Consider the following 19924-nt stretch of genomic DNA (forward strand, 5'->3'; position numbering starts at 1 on the left):
GCATTGATCCCACCGAAAATAGACTGCACCTTTGAGTGGGCGCGAAAAGTAAAATATTCGCGGTAGTGCAGAGCCCGTGTCGGAAGCGCGAAAAAAAACAAATAAAGCATACTGAATGGAGCTAAAAAGACTACTTAATTCTATCCCTCGACCATTGATATAATGTAAGGAGTGCACTGATGTCGTCAGTGTCACGCCAAGACCAGAACATAATTGTGTCAGTTCTTCAAATCTTATAAATTATCATGATAGCATGTTACATAAAAATAAATACGGTTTGTTATGCAGTTTTAAAGGTCACTCTATAATCAATTTATGTAGTGTTTCAATGACCACGCTTCCGTTAAATTTTATGTAAGCTATTATTTTATTAATTAATATAACATGCCGCACCGTAACTGTATTTACCGCTGTCTTATTAGCGCTAATGTACCTACAAGTAATTAGTAGCTGCGAAATACGAGTATGTATATTATTTGCATAGCAAATATAGTCATTCGAAATTGACCTAAACATACAACTTTACTGTATGTACGATTAGCTCTACCTAGTTACGTTTGAAATATATTCGTACGTTAGGTCATTTTGTCTGCGCCACGTTCGTGAAAACATAGAAAAATTAAAATATCTGTCCCTGAACGTGTTGATATCGTTTCTCATACGTTTGTTTCCGCGCGGCGACACGCGCCCGGGCCGCGCCCGCGCTTCACGTAACAGCGAGCTTAAATATAATCGCTCATTTAAATAAAGTTATTTGTGATTGCTCACTGAACGCAAGACAGGTGTAAAATTAAATGGCTTGCACTCGAGTGGACGCCGAATCAACCTGTCGGAAAATATTGCGATAGTCACAACGTATCTAGATTAATATTCTATGCATATATTAACGATCACGGCGCAATTCGGAACACCGAAAACAATAAGTAAAGAATAAAGATATAAACATAATTTAACTGTGTTTACCACACACACATCGTAAGAATAGAAGGCGCCGGGTAGAAAGTAAAGTGTAAGATGCATAAAGCCCGTCAGAACTTAACACTTTACTCTTAGGTGTCGAACTTACTCAAAAGCCATTGAAAGCGTGTCAACAGTTTGTACATCCACCATATTAAGACATTGTCTTCTAAAGTTATGTTTGTAAGTCAGGAACTTCCTCTGAAATACATTCAATGGGAATGACTGAAAGAGTCCTTATTAACCCCCGACTACATTCGGAGGGTGCGAGGCGCGTAGTCACCGCCGTAGCTTCGTAGCAGCGTTGCTACGGCTCTCCGTGCGTAGCGCCTCTGTGCGTAGCGCTGCAATCTGCACGTGGATTTTATTATGTACGAATAGGCTTGCACTCTCTATTACTTTGTGTGGTTTGTTTCAACTTCTATCCGATCTAATTACCACTTGGATATTGAAACTCATACGAGTACTACTTCATCAGATTATACCCTATGGTATTCACTCTATAAAAGAATTAATAAAAGTCATGGAATTTCGAATGATAGGTTTTCTGATAGCAATGTCTACCAAATTCCGTATATGAGGAATTACGTTCCGCAGCCAGCGGCTGCAGCGCGGCCCTTCGCTCCGCGGCGTCTGTCGCGGGACAATTAACCGCAACCAAATTAATTAACTCCTTTCGTCATCGCGTTAATTAGACTTGTCTGTTATCTCATTTGTTTTCCCTAACGTCACGTATCCGTGGGATTATATTGCTGTAAAACTTTGTTCTTTCCTTATGTTATTTAATTAAATGCCTTTTGTTACTTTAACAAACAGCATCATGAAGTGGCATGTTTTTAATTACAAAGAAAGTTGTTTGCTTTCTTATTATGTTCTGACAAACGTCCTTATACATATGTACTCGTACCTAGTTGCTATTGTTATTGTTACAATTAGTCTTGTCGTTTCACTCTACTAAAATTGGAGATTGTCAAAGTTATATTAGTTACAAGCTGTGCCCGCCACTTCGTTAACATGGAAATCGTTTCCAACCTCCAAGACCTCTCATTAATACGAGACCGTTCAGTTGAGGGGTCGAACTATATGAATTTGCATCATAAATCAATGAACTTGGGTAATAAATACACACATAAGTACATACATACTGACTAAACTCTTTAAGATAAATACTCAATAGTTTAGTGCAGTGTTTTTCAACCTTTTTCATGACGCGACCCCCCTGGTATGAAAAAATATTTCGCGACCCCCCGACCGCTCGCTTTTTTTTCATGCATTTTATAATGTTACAAAGATATTGTAGGGACTGAATATTTCAATCCATACAATATTTTATGCATTTGGATAATTAGATTTCGGATAAATCATCATTATAACTTTACTGATTCTTTTACTGAGGTAGTTTTAACGACCTCTCGCGACCCCCTTACAAAGGTTAGGCGACCCCCCAGGGGGTCGCGACCTACAGGTTGAAAAACACTGGTAGTGATTAGAGAAATGGAGACTCTACGACCCAATCAAGTCTTTGCATTGATTGCGCTGAGTTGCACAAATTAAAAAGTTGTAGCTGTCTTGTTTAGTAAGAAAAATGAAGTTTTGAATAAACCTGACTGTCCAAACATATTATTATATATGACTCTCGCATATTTATTTAATCACAAGTCAACATTTTCATTCTACCAGCGATCCTCGCCACATCATTTCAAACTCTACCAATAGAAAGTGTTACAATTATATTTTGGCATTGAAGGTTAAAAATACTTTCTATCAGTAATAAATGGATGCAAGAAGAAGCTGAATTCTCCAAAATACAGGGTGTTTCAGGTGCACTCAAAGTCAGTAACTGGACGCTGAAGGGGCAGCTCGTTAACGTGCCACCGAATTCAGTTGGTAGTGGATGTATCAAGTAACTGTACGTACGTAGCTCCGGACAAACAATGAATTAATATGTTCTCTTGATTTCCAGGACAAAGTTGTAATGAGTACATGTTCTTTCTAACAGAGGTATTCTCTTGTGAGACCCGCGGCGCAGGTCACCTAAAATAGGATCTTCTCCGTAAAATTATTCCGATATATGGCCTCTACCCGGCGCTGCCACATAATCTAGAATTTCTTTGTAAGTGAAAGAGGTACTACCCGTTCGCGCTAAGTTTGCCGGTCCGTGGAATGCGCGTCCCCTCCCCAACCACGATTAAACTCAATTAGTTAGTGATTAAACGCAATTTTATCAATATTAATAAATAAAAAATATTTTCAATATAGTTTGCTATAGTTATAGACGCTTCCCTTCGAGTGACGTCATGTCGCCAGCGGCAAACTTATCGCGAACGGATAGTAGACATAGCTCAATAATTATTTCGATATCCGTTTGTAAAGTAGGACCCTGTAGAGACATCTTACAAAAATGTTATATCGTAAATAAACTTATGTTAATATAAATTTACTTACGTACATTGCAAATACGAGTATCACAAAACGTACTTAAAAGGCTCGCAAGCAGTGAGTAGAAAATACGAACTCCAAAAAACTAAGTAAACTGTTTGTAAACTATAGTGGATAAATGCTTTTATTCCCAAGTGCCGTCTGTTTGAATAATGGGCTGTTTTATTCCCAGTATCGCGAATGTAAAAATGTTTAAAGATAACATCCCTGTGATTATTTTACTTCTAAGCTGTTTCATTTTTTTTAGTGTAATTCATTCTAGTACAATCACTTTGAATTATATAAAAAAAAACTACATACCTAATTGTACTTAATAAAAATAAAGATTATTATTCAATTAATACTATTTTGAAATTACAAAACAAATAATTCTAATAAATATCAAAATGCTGTTAAATTTAATGTTATTCAAATACTCGTTAGGTATCATTAAAACAACAACCGAAACTTAGTAACTGCCGATCGATTGTAAAATGTTATCGCACAAAGCTCGGTGTTCCTCTTAACCTGTAAACTTGATATTAGTATTACTTACTCGCCAAGTTTGTGGGCGGCTTTGTCGAAACGATCATTGTTCCATAATTTATCGGCTGTTGCTTGCGACTTCAGATTGGCCGGGAGGTTTAATATTTAATTATCACGTTTCCCGGGCCCTTGATTGACATTGATTTTCTTTCATCGCCCTGAATCTTTATTGAAAGATGTTATTTATTTTGCGATGTTGATTTTAACTCTATGGATTGACTTCATGGAGTGAATTAGCAGTGGTTTTGAGAAAAGCGAAAGAGGAGCCGTTACAAAGTTCAGACCAAAAGTTTTATCGATTAGAAACGTAGTCATAAGAATAATACGAGTACAAGCCATTTGAACAGTGCGGTCGGGCATCACTGTCCGCGGGGATAAACAGGCGGACAGCTAGAATGGATTAGTGGTAATTGTCGTAATAAGAAAAGGCATAAAACTAATTTAACAGTGGAGACTTGTTGACACTGTACTGTCAAGTCAGTGTCAAATCCATTAGTAAGTGGCCTTGATTCTGGGTGATTATTAGGCACATACCTTCTTATCTAAACATTAATATAACAGTGCTAGGAAGTAAGGAAATTGGTGACAAAAAGAAGCGAGTTTATAGACAATGCCTCCGAGTTTATAACAGTTATTTCCCAAATGATTCTCATTTTCGTTTGGGGTGACTACAGCCCAATAAAAAATGAATATTACGTACGAGTATTTAGGTTGGCTCTTGTTTGTATCATGCAGGTATATCAAAGTAAATAATATCCTCGTACATAAAGTAACGTGTCAAACGATGAATCTGTTAATGTCATCTCCAATTCATTCCAATAGCAACATTCCCATAAGTCGTCGTCGACGCAAGCCCCGGGCCCGGCTTCGTAAGTCCCGCTAAGTGCGAAGGTTGGCCGCCCCTAGACACGTGTAAATCTGCTGAGGCCGCCCCATCGCCTCGGCCCGCTGCGAGCTTGTGCCCGCGTCGCTTTACGACTCGATTTCATTCACTTGTTAAACCACCACATTCCATGTCAAGTAAATGATCTTACAGAGCCGGGAGCTGAAACCCTTTGAGATTTTATATTTATGTTTACTAAATCAGGCTGAAACAAGGATTTAAAAGTTTTTACATTATTAATATTAATCTCCAAAACCGCTTCAAAAAGCTTCCCATTTATTCCAAGAACAACAATTTTACAAAATAAGAGTTAGTATGAAAGAGACTATTTTGATAAGTCATATTTACGAACAAACTTTGAACCACGACCCTTCAGGGTCCATAAAGCAGAGTTTAATAAGCCATAGTTCGGAAACTCTAAGAGTTTAAGCCGCAGCCCCCAGGGCGACGTAAGTACTAGTTTAATAAAATAAAGTGAGTATCCAATCCATTTTGGCGGATTCCCGGCGCCCGCGAGTCCTGGAGGTCGCGGCGACACAAACCATACGTCTCGAGCATAATGAGCTAGGTCGCGGTTGCCGTGCGGGCCAGCACCAGAGAAGAACTGACACAACTGCTGGAAGGATCGTCGAATTTTAAGTGGACGGACCGACCTACTGACCATCACCAACTGCTCCTGGTTGCTGGCTGCTGCTGGTGAGTATTAAAAGTACAGCGGGGTTGGTAGAGCGGGTCACACATTTCGGAGCCTCGCAAACTCCTTAAATGATGTGATACCAAAAAGGTCATTTTTATGATTCGTGCATCTTCTGTGCATTTTTTTATTGTGTATTTCGAATTTACCTAAAAATGTTTGCGGAATCCTACCTCGCTGAGAGGGTTGTCCACAATTTCGTTTGCTTCGGTTTCTGATCAAAACCTCTAATGAAGGTGAACTAACCAAATAACAAATGTCAATAGTGTTTTCATTTTGTTTATTGAAGCTAAAGATTCAAAGCCGATAAAAGTTGACATTGAACAGTTGGTCTAAATTCGTTTGTTAGAATTAAGGGGGGTCCTTATTATTATTAGAAAAAGTATGGAAATGTAATTGAAACCAATGTTTGTCCTGGGTTTGATTTTTTTGCAATAACGTAGGGCGTGTTTTAGAGTTGATGAATCTATTAAATGTTTATGATGGTCAATTTTGAGGATTTAAAGGGCAACATGAAAAACAATTACTCAAATAAATAGAATGAGGCATCAATTACTCACGGACTCTCATGCTCCAACTTGTGCTTGGCGTAGTTTGGCGTTTTTAACTAAGTTGCCCACATTTCGCATCAAACTAATAAATCGTTTCTCGTTTTACGACTCAATTCAAAATATATATACCACTATAACTACAGTTATTATCTTAATTTTCTATTGTATTTAGACGTTTAATGATAGATATTAATATAACTACGCTTAACAACATAATCCTCTAAAGTAAAATCCCGGAGAGTTCGCAAACTTAGTTGTACTTAAGCTAGTTCTAAGCTCGCTGCTTAACAAAAGAATATTTCTGAGATAAAATCGCATAATTTGCTTATCTTAAAGAACTTGCAAGAATACTCGTATTGTCGTGACTCTGAATAAGTTTATATGAACCACGTAGTTACTTTTTATAGAAATGCATAATAAAAGATGCACCGAAATACTTGGTGTCTTGATATTAGAAATTACATATCTCGTAGATACCAGACAATCAATCCTGTGCGAGCTCTCTGATTATTTAAAAAAAAAAAGACAAGTATCGAACTACGAACTGCGTCTAAGGCGATTCTCTGCGGCGCGCAACGTTACGCATATTTATAAACTTTTATTGGTGTCTATTAAAACGCCCATTAAAGATAGCCAGTTTTCGATGGATCAATTTGGATAACGGTCGGGTGGCAAATTGCGTAGCTATATCAAGTCCCGTAAAGCGTTAAGTACAAGCACTCCACTGAGTAGTTACTTAGACTGCGCTCACGCAAGCGGATTTGCTATAAACATTTTAAATGAATTGAGAGCCAATGATACCAATCTGACAGTATAATCATAAATAACAGAGTTCTGAGATAAAATAAAATAAAATAAATAACAAGAATAGTGAAATATTTATGTAAGAATACTTTTAGCTTACAATGAAATTCCGTAGATGCTTGCGATATCAATTATATATTGGAATTGGAATATATTTAGACATTTTTATCAAAGGATTGCGCAATAAACCTTTTAGTCAAATACTAAATTCAGAAAAGCTGCCGTTGAAAATCATAAAAGGCTCTGCCAATATAATAACAGAAGTTTCGCGTATATTGTTTCTAACAAAGCGAATATCAGGTTTATAATTTACGTAATATCGGACTAAAATAGAATTGAAACTCGTGCTAGCTACCATTACTTCAAATCACAAACAAAATATTTAAGTCGTAGCCATAGACTAGTACCTACTTAATATTCAAGTTTGTGAAGATGGATGGTTTTTTCTCTTTCCGCAAATAGAAACTAGGTACCTACTGATAGGATTTGCATGAAATTACTGTATATTTATTGCATTAAAACATTGTCTTGGTAAATTAAGTAAAGAAAAGTCTAAAATACATTTTGTATTTCAAATGTTTCATAGCTTGATGGCAGGTAATATGTAGAGATTGGTGTAATCTGAAGCTTTCTGAAAAGGATTTGTTGCGTTTTAGAGATTAAACTGCCTAGATTGAACCGCGCCGAATGTTTTCACTGCTCTTTCAGCTATTTACTTTGTGTCGCGCAATAAAGAATACTCGTCATTAAAAGGCCCACTCGTCGGTTATTGTGGTTGGTTTTTATTAAAGCACTTCATTATCTTCAGGCTGAGAATTAGATCCAAAAATATCAATTGTTCTGAGATGATCGATTCGTTCGTGCCTTTGTAATCTACTTATTTAATTAGTTAGAACCCTAAACCAAATGGAAATACTTGAAGTGCTTTGTTATTAATACTAAACAAGTCAATAAGAACAACATTTTCAAGTAGGATACTTGAAACTGTAGTGTACCCATTCATTACTCACCAACTTTCTGATACAAAATTATAACAATCTAAAGTCTAAACTTACCCGCCTTCGCGTCTCAACGGTCCGCTGTTCCCAAAACTTCTTGATATTTGTTCTCGTTCACCACTTTATTAAAATACACCATACATCCTTGAGTGATATCTGAAACAGAACAAAATCAATATTAAATAAATAATGCAAATAACTCTAATCTAAAATAAATAAATTCGAATTCAAATTCTTAATTGTTCCATGTTGGTTTACAAAAGTTCTTAAAATATGAACAAATAATTAAAACTAATCTATGTAGTTATTCTAGTGGTCGCCAGTGGTGACCGAGCCAGTAACACGGCTGCCATGGTATTTCAAATGGTTTCTACCAATGGGGCTGGGTTCATCGAGCGCCGGTTATCTATCAGTTGGTCTTCCTATTGTCAGTGGTTTATCAATTCTCAGCATTGACAAGGAAGCGCCATTAATTAACTTCCTGCTAATTTGTCAATATTCCGCGAATAATTGAATGGGGTGTATTAATACATTGCATTGTTACTACGGAACCGATTTAAATGAGTGAGCATTCGTATCAATCTTGAGTTACCGTTAAAGGGAAATGGTAAATGCAACAATAATGCTCTATTTTAAAAAATATCACCGAAAATTTTAGGCTTCTCGAAGAAAGAGATTTTTTTTAAAATATAACATCCTTTTCGAGCGGGAGGCGGCATTATTTTCATGATCGGACAAATATCACTGGAATTGATTCACAACCACAATCCTAACCAAACTGATCCCGAGCACACAGAGTTGTCTTCTTTGCTTTGTGTTGCGTGAACCCGTATTATCCGCGTCAAGGACGAGATCCAAATGCGATTCGCCGATAAATAAACATGAACATTTTCCACTAACCATCTGCGAGGGCGCGGTCACGGCAGCGCGTGAAGCCGAGCGGGGATTACCATTAGATTTACCTATTACTGCCCGGAACTATTAAACAAATGAACGCAACCCGAAAACTTTAAGGAGTTTACAGACTAGGTGTACGAAAAGCACAAATAAAATGGAACTATCATTAATGTTCTTAAAAGGGCTAATAAAGAATTTGAATAATATTGCTCATCATCTTCATTAATACCTTAGGCCTTATCTTTAATACAGTAGGTACCTACGTGAACTGGAATTTAGAATTTTGGAAAACCCAGTTTTAAATATTCAATATTTGCTAAAATTTCGATTGTATGGCGATACGGTTTGTAAGTAAATATCTTGCGGGACGTATTAAAGTGGTCACTCTATTAATATTCTAGCTCTTCTTCTCTAATACTAAATCTTCATTAGATAATGAATAAATAATGTGCCAAAACCCCACAGCCTAAAAAAAGCCTAATATGAAAACGCCAAACGACCCACTGTCAGCCGTAGACCTCATTTGAAATGAAAAATTAATTATGAATTCTCTGTATCTACCCTCGCTCGACACACAAAGTATCCGCGGCTCTTTGATTGAGGACGAAAGGATCTAAATTCAATTCCAGAAGCTTAGCATAAGCCTATCTTATTTGTCTGGGAAATCACGACCCACTTATTATGTCTCGCTTTCAACTTTCGGTTTATTCTGTTTGTTTGTACTACTCCCTTCGGGTTATCCTCGTCTTAAATTGTCTGTTAGTGTCATTTTGCTGTACTGCGAGCCACCGAAAGTGTGTGTTACGGCTGCGTAGAGCGCTGCGTGGGCCTGAGCTCGCGTTGCGTGTTATAGAAAATCACTTAGCCCCGCTCTAGTAAATTTCGATCAATTTCTATGATGTTAAGAACATATTTGTGATAATGCCGCCCACATTTTTGGCAGCTAAATGGTATCGTTTTGTTGCTGTTTACTTTGTACAATAAATGTGTACAATAAAAATGAGATAAAGTTTTGATGGGCATTATAGAAAAATGTGTTTGGATTAATATTTGCTTGGGACAGTACTAACTATTAGGTATCTAAAAGGAAACAATTGACATGTTTTTTTTTTCTTACATAAATAAAGATGAAAAACAAAAAACTTTAAATTAATAAAACTCTTGAAAACTGGTAGATTGATTTAGGTGATCTCTTTTTGATTTGATGGCAATTGACGGCATACACACAGGTCTACTTATGTATAGGCACAGATCACCTTAGTTAGTCTGTATTTGTAACATGAAGTTGGTGAAAATAAAAATATAAATTATTTAAACTTTATCTCTAACTAAAGTTACCTTCAGTTAGTTAAATCAGGGACTATTCCTACCCCTCGTTTCCACCTTCGTAGCTAGATTCTACAGCTTGGCCGCCAATAAGATAATTGACCTAAAATCTCACTTGCTGTTAGTCCAGAATAACTAACATTTTAGATATCCGACCCGCATTCCACACCGAAACCACCTTTAGTTCGCTGGTAGCTCACGATAAGGATTTGTTGAATTTAAAATTTCGTTTCTATCGCAACTATCGCTTTGGCTTGGGCTTGATCTGCTCTAGACCAGGATCAGACAATCTTAATGTTCTTGTAGAAGCCTTGAACGTGAGCGCTGTTAAATATCCACTTTAAATTCATTTCATTTTTATGATAATATATTGCAAAGCGTTTGACAATATTTATGGTAAATGCCTACTTAAGTTTAAAATTCACAAAAACCGTTTTTATTAGAACAGCAGAGTTAGCTTTCAGTCTCAAGTATTAATACCTAATGTAAGCAATACTTTGGAGATTGCACGTAATATCCAAGCGCAAATAGATGTTTGGCGATCGGACCTACTTCATATTTCTTCGAACAACACACGCTCAAAAGTTTTCCCAACTCCGGCTAATGTCACTTAAGTTAACAAGCCAGGAAAGGGCTAGAGAGAGGCTTATTAAGTAGATTATTATTTGAAAGATACACTTCCACGCAACAAAGTGCTTGGGTCGCGTTTTCTATGTAAATGCATGAGTGGAACTGGACAAGACGCCACTGACAAGGAAGTCGTAAACGAAGTCTACAAAGGAGGCTTGCTTCTTTTACGACTGACCCAATTACACCATGAAATAGACAACGACTTCCCCATTCATCCATGGCAATCCTTTGGCCGACAAAGCTAACTCATTAACATACTGGAGAGCCACCGTGCCCGCGCACTCCCACGCATACCAATTAGCGGGTCGAACAATGGTTCATTAGCGACATTATGGCGGTCATCGCGGGCTGGTTTACTATCATATGTTTAAATGCGTGTGGTAGTAAGGGGTGGTCTTAAAATGAACCAGTATTTACAAAATATTGTCTAAAAATAATTTTCAATAGGTAATATTTATTGCTGGCTATCATATTGTTATACACACTTGAACCCTTAATGTTCAGCAGTTGTATTTGCAATATTGCGCAATTGTTTGTTATCCCAAATAAAATAAAATAAATAAATAAACCCTGCGAGCACTTTATTTAATAATTGACTCAAAACTCTTAACAAGTTTTCAACATTCTTAAATCAATAAAAAATGCGATGTCATATGTAAGTTATTATTTCTCTAAAGAGTGTTTGAGGTTTTGGATACAAAAAGGAACACGTTGTGTATATGTAGCCTAATTTCCAAATTCTTAATTATTATATATGTATGTGTTTAAATTGAAATAAGAAACGTGCATATTGCACACCCTGTATACATTGAACTCATGAAGTGATTGCTATTTTATTCGTTTTGCGCGCACGTACGCGCAGTATTTATCCAAAGATTACATCATTTCATTGATTGTGTCGGATAGGCTACGCCACCACACTTCATAACATCATAACTCTGCTGTGAAGCACGATAGTCGATGCACACCAACTACGAGTATGTCAATATTGTCAATGTAACAATATCTAACCGTGTTATTGGAACAAAAGCAAGATGACAATGCATGCACATAATATCTATGCATGCAGACGAACTGGCGCAGTCTCCTCCGCGATCAAAATGCGAATGGCGCGATGTGTGACCAGCTGCAAATTGACACAATTTTTCAATCTCCTCAATTCAGACTCAGCAAAAAGCAATTTGAATGTAGGGCCGTGGCCTTTCTACGGGCGGGGAGAAGTTCTGATGGATCATATTTTCCCACTAACATGGTAAAATAATGCTCCGTCCTTTCGGATATCAAGCTCGCTCGTCTATATTCTATTTTGTCGTCAAACTTCTTATGAGCGCGATACGATGAAAATAGTGGCTAGTGACGATGGTTTTTCGATAGCATCGAAAAACCGGTTGGGTCATAAAAACTAATCTACATTTGAGGAAAGATGCATATTTTTATTTAATAGTTTTTGGTATTAGGAGTTCCAGGCAATGGACAGACTTCGTATTAGGTACTTACGTACAGGACAAAATTATTCTTGCGTATTTGTGTACGTATTAATGCATTAAATACTGCCAGAGCACGACTTGCAATCATCGATAGTTATTTTATCGATAAGTACACAGTTCCCGTCACTAGATATAAACGCTGGCGCGATACTCCGGGATTCATTGGCCGTAAGCGTGCGAGTGATGCGATGCGAAGTATACAGAGTGTTGATTTCATTGTTCGGAATATTTACGGAGGGAGCTCATCAATGCGAATGACTTGTATGGGTCAACAACAACGTCGTAAAAACGGTCATGCTCCATCACTGTCGAGATACGCATAATTTTGTAGGGTGAGGCGATAACTCTTGAGAACCCAGAGATTCTATATTAAGAATGAATAAGTAGAAAATCCTTATTTTATGACTTTTTACTTGATCTTGATAAAAAAAATCTCATCTCGTGGAGAAGTGAGCTTGACTGAAGATGTCTATTTAAGATCCCTAGCATACATACTCTCCTGGAGTATTTAATGGACATCCTGTACCCTCTACAGTGGGCCCGGCAGGATTAGCCCGGGAGCCGGCGCGGCGCCGCGGCTCGGGCCGTCGAGAGCTGAGCAAGCTTCCCGGTATACTCATTAATGGCCACTAAGAGCGTTGCCACATAAACCCAAGCGGTACTTACTGCTCAATCTGCTTTGGCCTATACAATACCTAATAGTTTAGTTTATTAGCTAATAGTTTTTACTTTTTATGAGCTGTAAAAATTCTGTTTTTCCGTCCTACACACAGGAATAAAAGGTTTTATCATGATATCATGCGTAAAGCTTTCGTGCAAGTTTTTATACTTTTACCTACCTACTAGTAAATACCTATGTTCATTCATAAAATACAAAACTGTTATTAGTCGTGATCACGATTAATAACAGAACTCGATGATGACGCTAATGATTCATCCGACCGATTTATACGGACACCAGTTTCACACCTGCTTTAAGCTTAGTATCATAAGATCACGCACTCCAAGCTCCAAGCACTTTCGATATTAGAGGTTTTCTTTCATTCAGAGGAGAATTTTCTAAAATAACTTTGATCACATCTACATTCGACAGAAGGTGAGCTCTCTTTGCTTCTTGTAGTGATGTAAATATTTGAATATTGTTTAAAATCTGGCGAAAAATGTGAGCACCAAGTGCGCCTGCCATAAGCTGGTCGCTAACGTGACTTAAAAAAGACGTTAAACGATGATTTAGCCGCACGAGTGTGTGACGCCAGCACGCGAGCACGAGAAACCCCCTTCAAATGAGATTGCCGAATTATTTATGACACAATCTGTTACCAATTTACAAGATAATGTGTTGTTTTATCGCTGTAACCAGTTTTGGAAGCGGTATGATCTGATAACTCAATTTCCTGATGATGGTTTGTAATTAAATTGGTATGTTGGGTTTGATATTAAACTTGAGGAAGCTTAACAAACAAGCACTGTAATAAATAGGCTCTTTTGTTAATTAAACACTTGGTACCATTATAGGTTAAAATTACATCTAATGCCGATATTTACTTGTATGTAAATTAAACCTACCTAAGTACTTGTACCTATCATTGTTGAGTGCCTAAATGTATAATTCAGTTTAAATTACTAAGGCTGGGTTGCACCATCTTAATTTTACTTTGACAAACGTCAAAAATCTGTCATACTCCATACAAAAAGCACCGGTTATCGTTAAAGTTAGGTGGTGCAACTCAGCCTAAGTATTTTAAAGAAACTGTATATTTTGGATACGCAACCTCTGAGGACTGCTGCTGTGCCTCGATATAAAGGTATAGGAGGTATATACCTCCAGTTTATATAAACAGGTTAATCTTCAAGCGTACGAATAAATCATGCATGTTGACTAAACCGCGAAATCAAAACTTTCAGGTCCGAACCCGAACAAAGTAGATATTCATTTAGCGCACACATCCCACTTTCTCATATACATATGTATCCACGCACACACTGCCCCATATACATATTTATACGGCATTAAATCGCGACAGTGCTAAGTTACGACGGGTCCCTGCACTTAAAGCGGGAATCCAAGACGGGCTAATGTAATGCCCAACTCGTGGTGTTAATATGTTTAAAACTGAAATAAAACAGACTTTCTCCAGCCAGACTAAGGCTGGCCACTCACGGATCGCTGGGAAAAGCCTAAAAGCCTTGAACCCACAATACAGGGTGTTTGGCGCATCGTGTGCCAAAATGATTTGGCGGATAGAATGGGTCATTTCCTATATTTTCAGCCCCCATAACACGTTCCATGCCAGGCGGCTACTTTTATATTAATTTTTTTAGTAATTTCACCAAAATACCCAAATCGCATCATTTAATTTCGATTTAAAAAAAATCTACTAGGCGTAGCCTCAAAGTAAATATTTTGTTTTGATGTGCATTGATGTAGGGTTGCATCAAATCTAAATTTACTGGCAAATATCATCTAGTTTTTTAAAAATCAGCTTTGAAGTTTTCCGACAAGTTAAAAATGGACTGAACATTTAAGTTTACATGACTATAAAAAAATAAATGAAAGAGATAGCGATCTTCGGATTTTATCAAAACTTTTCTAGTTTATCCCCATTCAAACGGTATACTAATCTTGTTTAAATAATAACAATAACTTCACAAAATCCTTAAATTAGTGAAACTTCAAAGTTGAATTAAAAAAAAAACTAGATGATATTTGCCAGTAAATTTAGATTTGATGCAACTCTACATCAATGCACGTCAAAACAAAATATTTACTTTGAAGCTACGCCTAGTAGTTTTTTTTAAATCGAAATTAAATGATGCGATTTGGGTATTTTGGTGAAATTACTAAAAAAATTAATATAAAAGTAGCGGCCTGGCATGGAACGTGTTATGGGGGCTGAAAATATAGGAAATGACCCATTCTATCCGCCAAATCATTTTGGCACACGATGCGCCAAACACCCTGTATATGAGCTGCGAATTATATTCCCTTGTGCGATTTGACTTCTCTGTATATCCTCATAATATTCAATTTGCCATTGTAATTCTGGCATGCCGTTGTAAACGTTAGTTATCAATGATTGTACATACATTGACCTATCTGATTGGTAAACAGTCTGCGAAATGACCAATCATCAACCCGTTAATGCTCGCCCGTGTGTGGCCAACCTTAAGTAGAAAAGTTTCACTGAATATGTGCTAGAGATTCTCCCACGAGATTATTTAAATGAGGTTATGTGGAAAGTTGGAGTGAACCCTTATGAGTGCGTGGTTATCTTCTTCTAATAACATCAGGATTTATCTTACCACCCTAGCGACAGTGGTGCCACCATTTTGATCATCTGTAACTTTACGTGACAAACAAAAAAAGATGAGTAAAAATGCATTTAAAATTCTAATAATTTTACAAAAGATGTAATACATTTACATGTAATATGTTATTGTATTATTTTTATTAATATTCAAATTTTAACCGAAACGGGTTTAGATTTGAAAAAATATATTATTAAATAACTGTGGACTGGTTTGTCGTTTTAATAATCCTCATGCGTTATCTAAACAACCTGCCTCAATTGGCGTAGATTGGCCAGTAGAATAAGTAATTGGTATCGTTTGCGAATCTATCATTATGGGGCTAATAAAAGTAAAGTGGCTCAGACCGGTCGCCGGCGCGGGCGCCCCGGGCAGTGAGGTGAGAATATCACAGTTATGAAAGGCACATCTTTCTCCACGTTTTTGCGTTAAGTATTATGGCATGAAACCAGTCTGTGGCTGACTAAATGTGAATTCTCAATGGGCTAACCAGTTTTACGTAGAGCGAAATTCCATTAGAATTTAGGTGAGCACGCGCTTCTATTATGCCAAATCAAAATGTTAGTATGAACAAGTTTTGCTGTTCTCTTTTGCTGCTCTAAGCGGCTAGTGAGCGAGGGACCAGCTGAGTTGCCGGATGTGAATATGTACTGCACTTATTAATCTCTCAGACGCCGCGCGACAATACCAAACTTTTGAAAGTGGTGAGATGAAAAATGTCCTGAGGAATTTTGAGCTACTATAAGTATTAGTCAAAACCGAAGTTTACCGAATACTTACAACACTTTCCTTGACAGTAAACTGCTATAGCCGTCATAACAATTAAGCTTCTATTGTGTCTGGGTTACTGTCCGGGAAACTGTTAATATCAAATATGTAATACCTATTTCGAATCATTAAAGATTATTGAATGATAATCACATTTTTATGATCGTATATTAACAGTTCTGTTCAAATTATGTGTTTAAAAATAAAATAGTATCAATACTACCTATTGTCGGATAGGTGTAGAAAAAATTTGTACATACGAGACTAACATGAGAGGTAGTCCCTATAATTTGGGTTGAGTGATAGTGCCTCTATAATTTGGTGTTACCTCCCGATGCGAATTTAGTCACATTTCTAAGTCACGTCCAATAGATTCCGAGCTCTGCGGGCAGCGCCGGCCCCAATGGCATCTATCTTCACGTTCGCTGCCCATGCCCGGCGCAAATTTGGCACAAATGGAACTTATTGGGCTCGGACTCCACTCGAAATTCAACTGAATCCGATACCAAAGAGAACTTTAGGCACATACTTACAACTTTAGATACAACTTTAGACAAACACTTGGAAATAAGATGCACTGTCACTGTACCTACGTGTAGGGGAATGTTAGTCGTTGCACTGTTATAATACTATAATACTAATGTGTATATTCATACATACGTGTTTTCTACGCGCATCTATGTTCATTCAAAGGATTTCAAACCAATACGGCAACTTGTTTTAAAATTATGTGCTGGGAGATGGATTAGTTAGGTATAAAATTACTTACTTCATCTTATGGGCTATTATAATAGCCCAACGCTGCTCAAAACACCGTTCAAAACTTTCAAGATTATTAAATAAACTATATTTTACGAGAATTCGACTAAGCTTTAAGCACAGAAATCATTGTCATTATTGTAGTATAAAGTTCATTTCATATTACGTTGGTAGGGCAGCTCTAAGGTTGCGAGCAAATCTTACTTAACTCCTTCACCCCTATAATCGACGCATTAATACGAATATTGTAATTTCGCTCCTGGAATAGAGATATCGATATCTTACGCCTCGGCTTGTTGGAATAGTGATCGAATGGAATTTGATCACAAACTTAGATAAGCTCAGTCGATTTACTCAAGACGGAATCGGGCTTCGGGAGTATTATTCGGGAATTAGGATATTTGACGAACAAACTCTGCAAAGTCAGACGTGACTAGATGTAGTAGGTGCCGTCTCATAGAGCTGAACGTTACCGGAGGAGATAAACTTGTCTTCAGTTTAAACTTACGTCCTATCTATTCTACTAGTACTCTAGGTAGATCAATGGTTTACTCGTAGTACGTAAAGCAACAATTGGGCAATTACATACCAATCATTTTAAGACACTAAAATACACAAAATTCTCGCTATGAAAACTCAATTACTTAGTTTCCGACTGGCGAAAACGTGACGTCATAAGTTTGTTTTTACCAACAAAATCGCATTTCTGCATTTAGACAGCACATAAAAAGTATGTCAATTGACGAATGATGTCAACCAGCCATACTCGTATATTTCTATAGTTTCAAATGTTGTTGAAGTTTGTTGTGAATGATCTCCCAAGTTTACTTGCACATTTCAAAAACATAGTTTAAATATAAATTGTGTCTTATTGACTCATCAAGAATCTCCATGACAGAACAAAGCCGTGATTGATAAATGGGTTACCGTGGTGGGCCGCAGGAGCGACTGTGCCTGCGCAGCGAAATCACAACTCGGCCCGAGGGAGCTCGCAGAATACGCGGGCAGAAATGGAGCGACGCCGCAATCAAGGTAAGAGGCCGCCTTGTAACGCAGAGTGCTTCGCGCTGCACTACTATGACATATGGCCTTTTTATTTACACTTTAATAAGGATTTTCAGCAGTTTGAAAATTTTAAAAGATAAACATTTAACACAATATAGGGAACTGATTTATCTTTCACGCAAGAACAACATACTCGTATTAAGTTTTTTTTATAAGTCTAGGATAGTAAGGGAGAGTCCGCTAATTTGGACCAGTTTTTTTCAATCCCATTTTACACATAGTTTTCTTTTGTTTTTGCTAATGTCCATGGTAATAAAAGATAAATTATTCAACTTTCTATTTCATTACTATTAATTAACATGATTGTTGTATATTTAGCACAAATTAACAAAATACGAGCTCAGAGCTTCGGTCCAATTCAGCCAACCGGTTCGATAATTTGTACCACTGGGTTACTAAATTGGATTTGAATAAATTTCAAGCCTATAAAAAACTATGGCAAAATATTATACGATACATTCTTAAAAAAAAAGGAAACGAAAAGAAACAGTAGTTAATAACATAGACAATCGATATTGTTTTACACGTTATCACGATTTTGAGTACAAGTTTTGTAATTCTAATTATCGTAACGCACACTTGTACCTTATCTACTTTGCCAGTATTTTGCTTTCATTTATTGTTAGTCAAACATAACTACGCTATTATAACTTCAAAATATGATTTACAAAAAAAAATTCAAAATCCTTTGGTAAAGTTCCATACAACTTGATGTGGTACAATTAAGCCGACTAGGTGATAGTGCTTTTAAAAAATCGGTAAAAAAATATAGCATAAAAGTACCGAAAAAGTTTCAAAAAATTGTAATCCACACTAATTTACGCTTCTAAATAATATATTAGAAACACCATGTGATTAAATTTAACAAAATTACAAACTAAACATGCATTGTCAAAAGTTACTTGAAAACAATGAAAAAATACTTTTCAAAATAAAACACACGTGTTTGTTGTCACGGCAAAAACCACATGGCCGATATTAATTGAATTTAGTTGTGTATCGCTGAGTGTTGCAATTACAGACATTCAATAAATACTTTACGAAATATGAGGGTGGTACAATTTACCCGGCGGTACAATATACCGAACTCTCCCCTACATATCTGCCCTGTAAGTGCCTATTCACTCTCGCCTTGAAAAGTGTTCTATTAATCCAGTTCCTCAATCATAAAATAACTATTTTGAAATCCTGAGATCATAAATTCCCACAATTAGGAGAGTAAAACTTGCTGAAAGATAACTACATATCATGAAAAGTCATGAGATAGCAATTTGTTGTCACTTTGATCTTTCAAGAACATTTTATTATTTACTTATGATCATATAATTATATTTTTATTATTTATCCGTGAAAAATATGCGTAACTACCTAGCTGTTTTCACTGGCTATCTCCAGTCGGTCGTAAACTGAGCAATAATTTATATCCGCGTGCAAATGTAACTCCACAACTATTGCAAAAATACTTTAATATCAATAAGACCCTCGTCGAGTGGATCGCCAGTAGCTTTTGTATCGATTCGAAGCAGTGCAGACTAAATCGAGTCTAAAAGTATTGGGACGTGTAACGGACGTAGAAAATAAATGTCTTGAGAAATAGAGCTGGCTACTACTTGCAAGCAGTGCACTTGTTTCATTTCTTGGAAACTATGCATGTATGCAATACATATTTTTACAAGCTATGCTATATAGGCACTATATGTATGCTATAAAAGTGTCAAAGACATTGACACACATGTATAACATAGAGCTTTTACTCTATCTAAAAGCTCTTTGTTTAAAAGTTACCTTAGCGTACATACGTTTCATAGCCATCAAACGAGTGTACTTTTATC

The 19924-nt window shown here is 36.8% G+C and overlaps 1 protein-coding gene across 3 annotated transcripts in view; it reads right to left on the reverse strand.

The window, feature by feature from the left end:
• Positions 1-19924, reverse strand: part of FMRFaR (FMRFamide receptor) — a 99821-nt gene that overhangs the window by 69917 nt on the left and 9980 nt on the right. For all 3 annotated transcript variants that reach the window (XM_028309265.1, XM_028309266.1, XM_028309264.1), the window contains exon 2: positions 7909-8007. The gene's annotated coding sequence lies outside the window, so the exon portion shown is untranslated. The remainder of the gene's footprint in view (positions 1-7908; positions 8008-19924) is intronic.

Source organism: Ostrinia furnacalis, unplaced genomic scaffold (assembly GCF_004193835.3).
Source record: "Ostrinia furnacalis isolate ACB-3 unplaced genomic scaffold, ASM419383v2 OfSCF2680, whole genome shotgun sequence".
Lineage (NCBI taxonomy): Eukaryota > Metazoa > Arthropoda > Insecta > Lepidoptera > Crambidae > Ostrinia > Ostrinia furnacalis.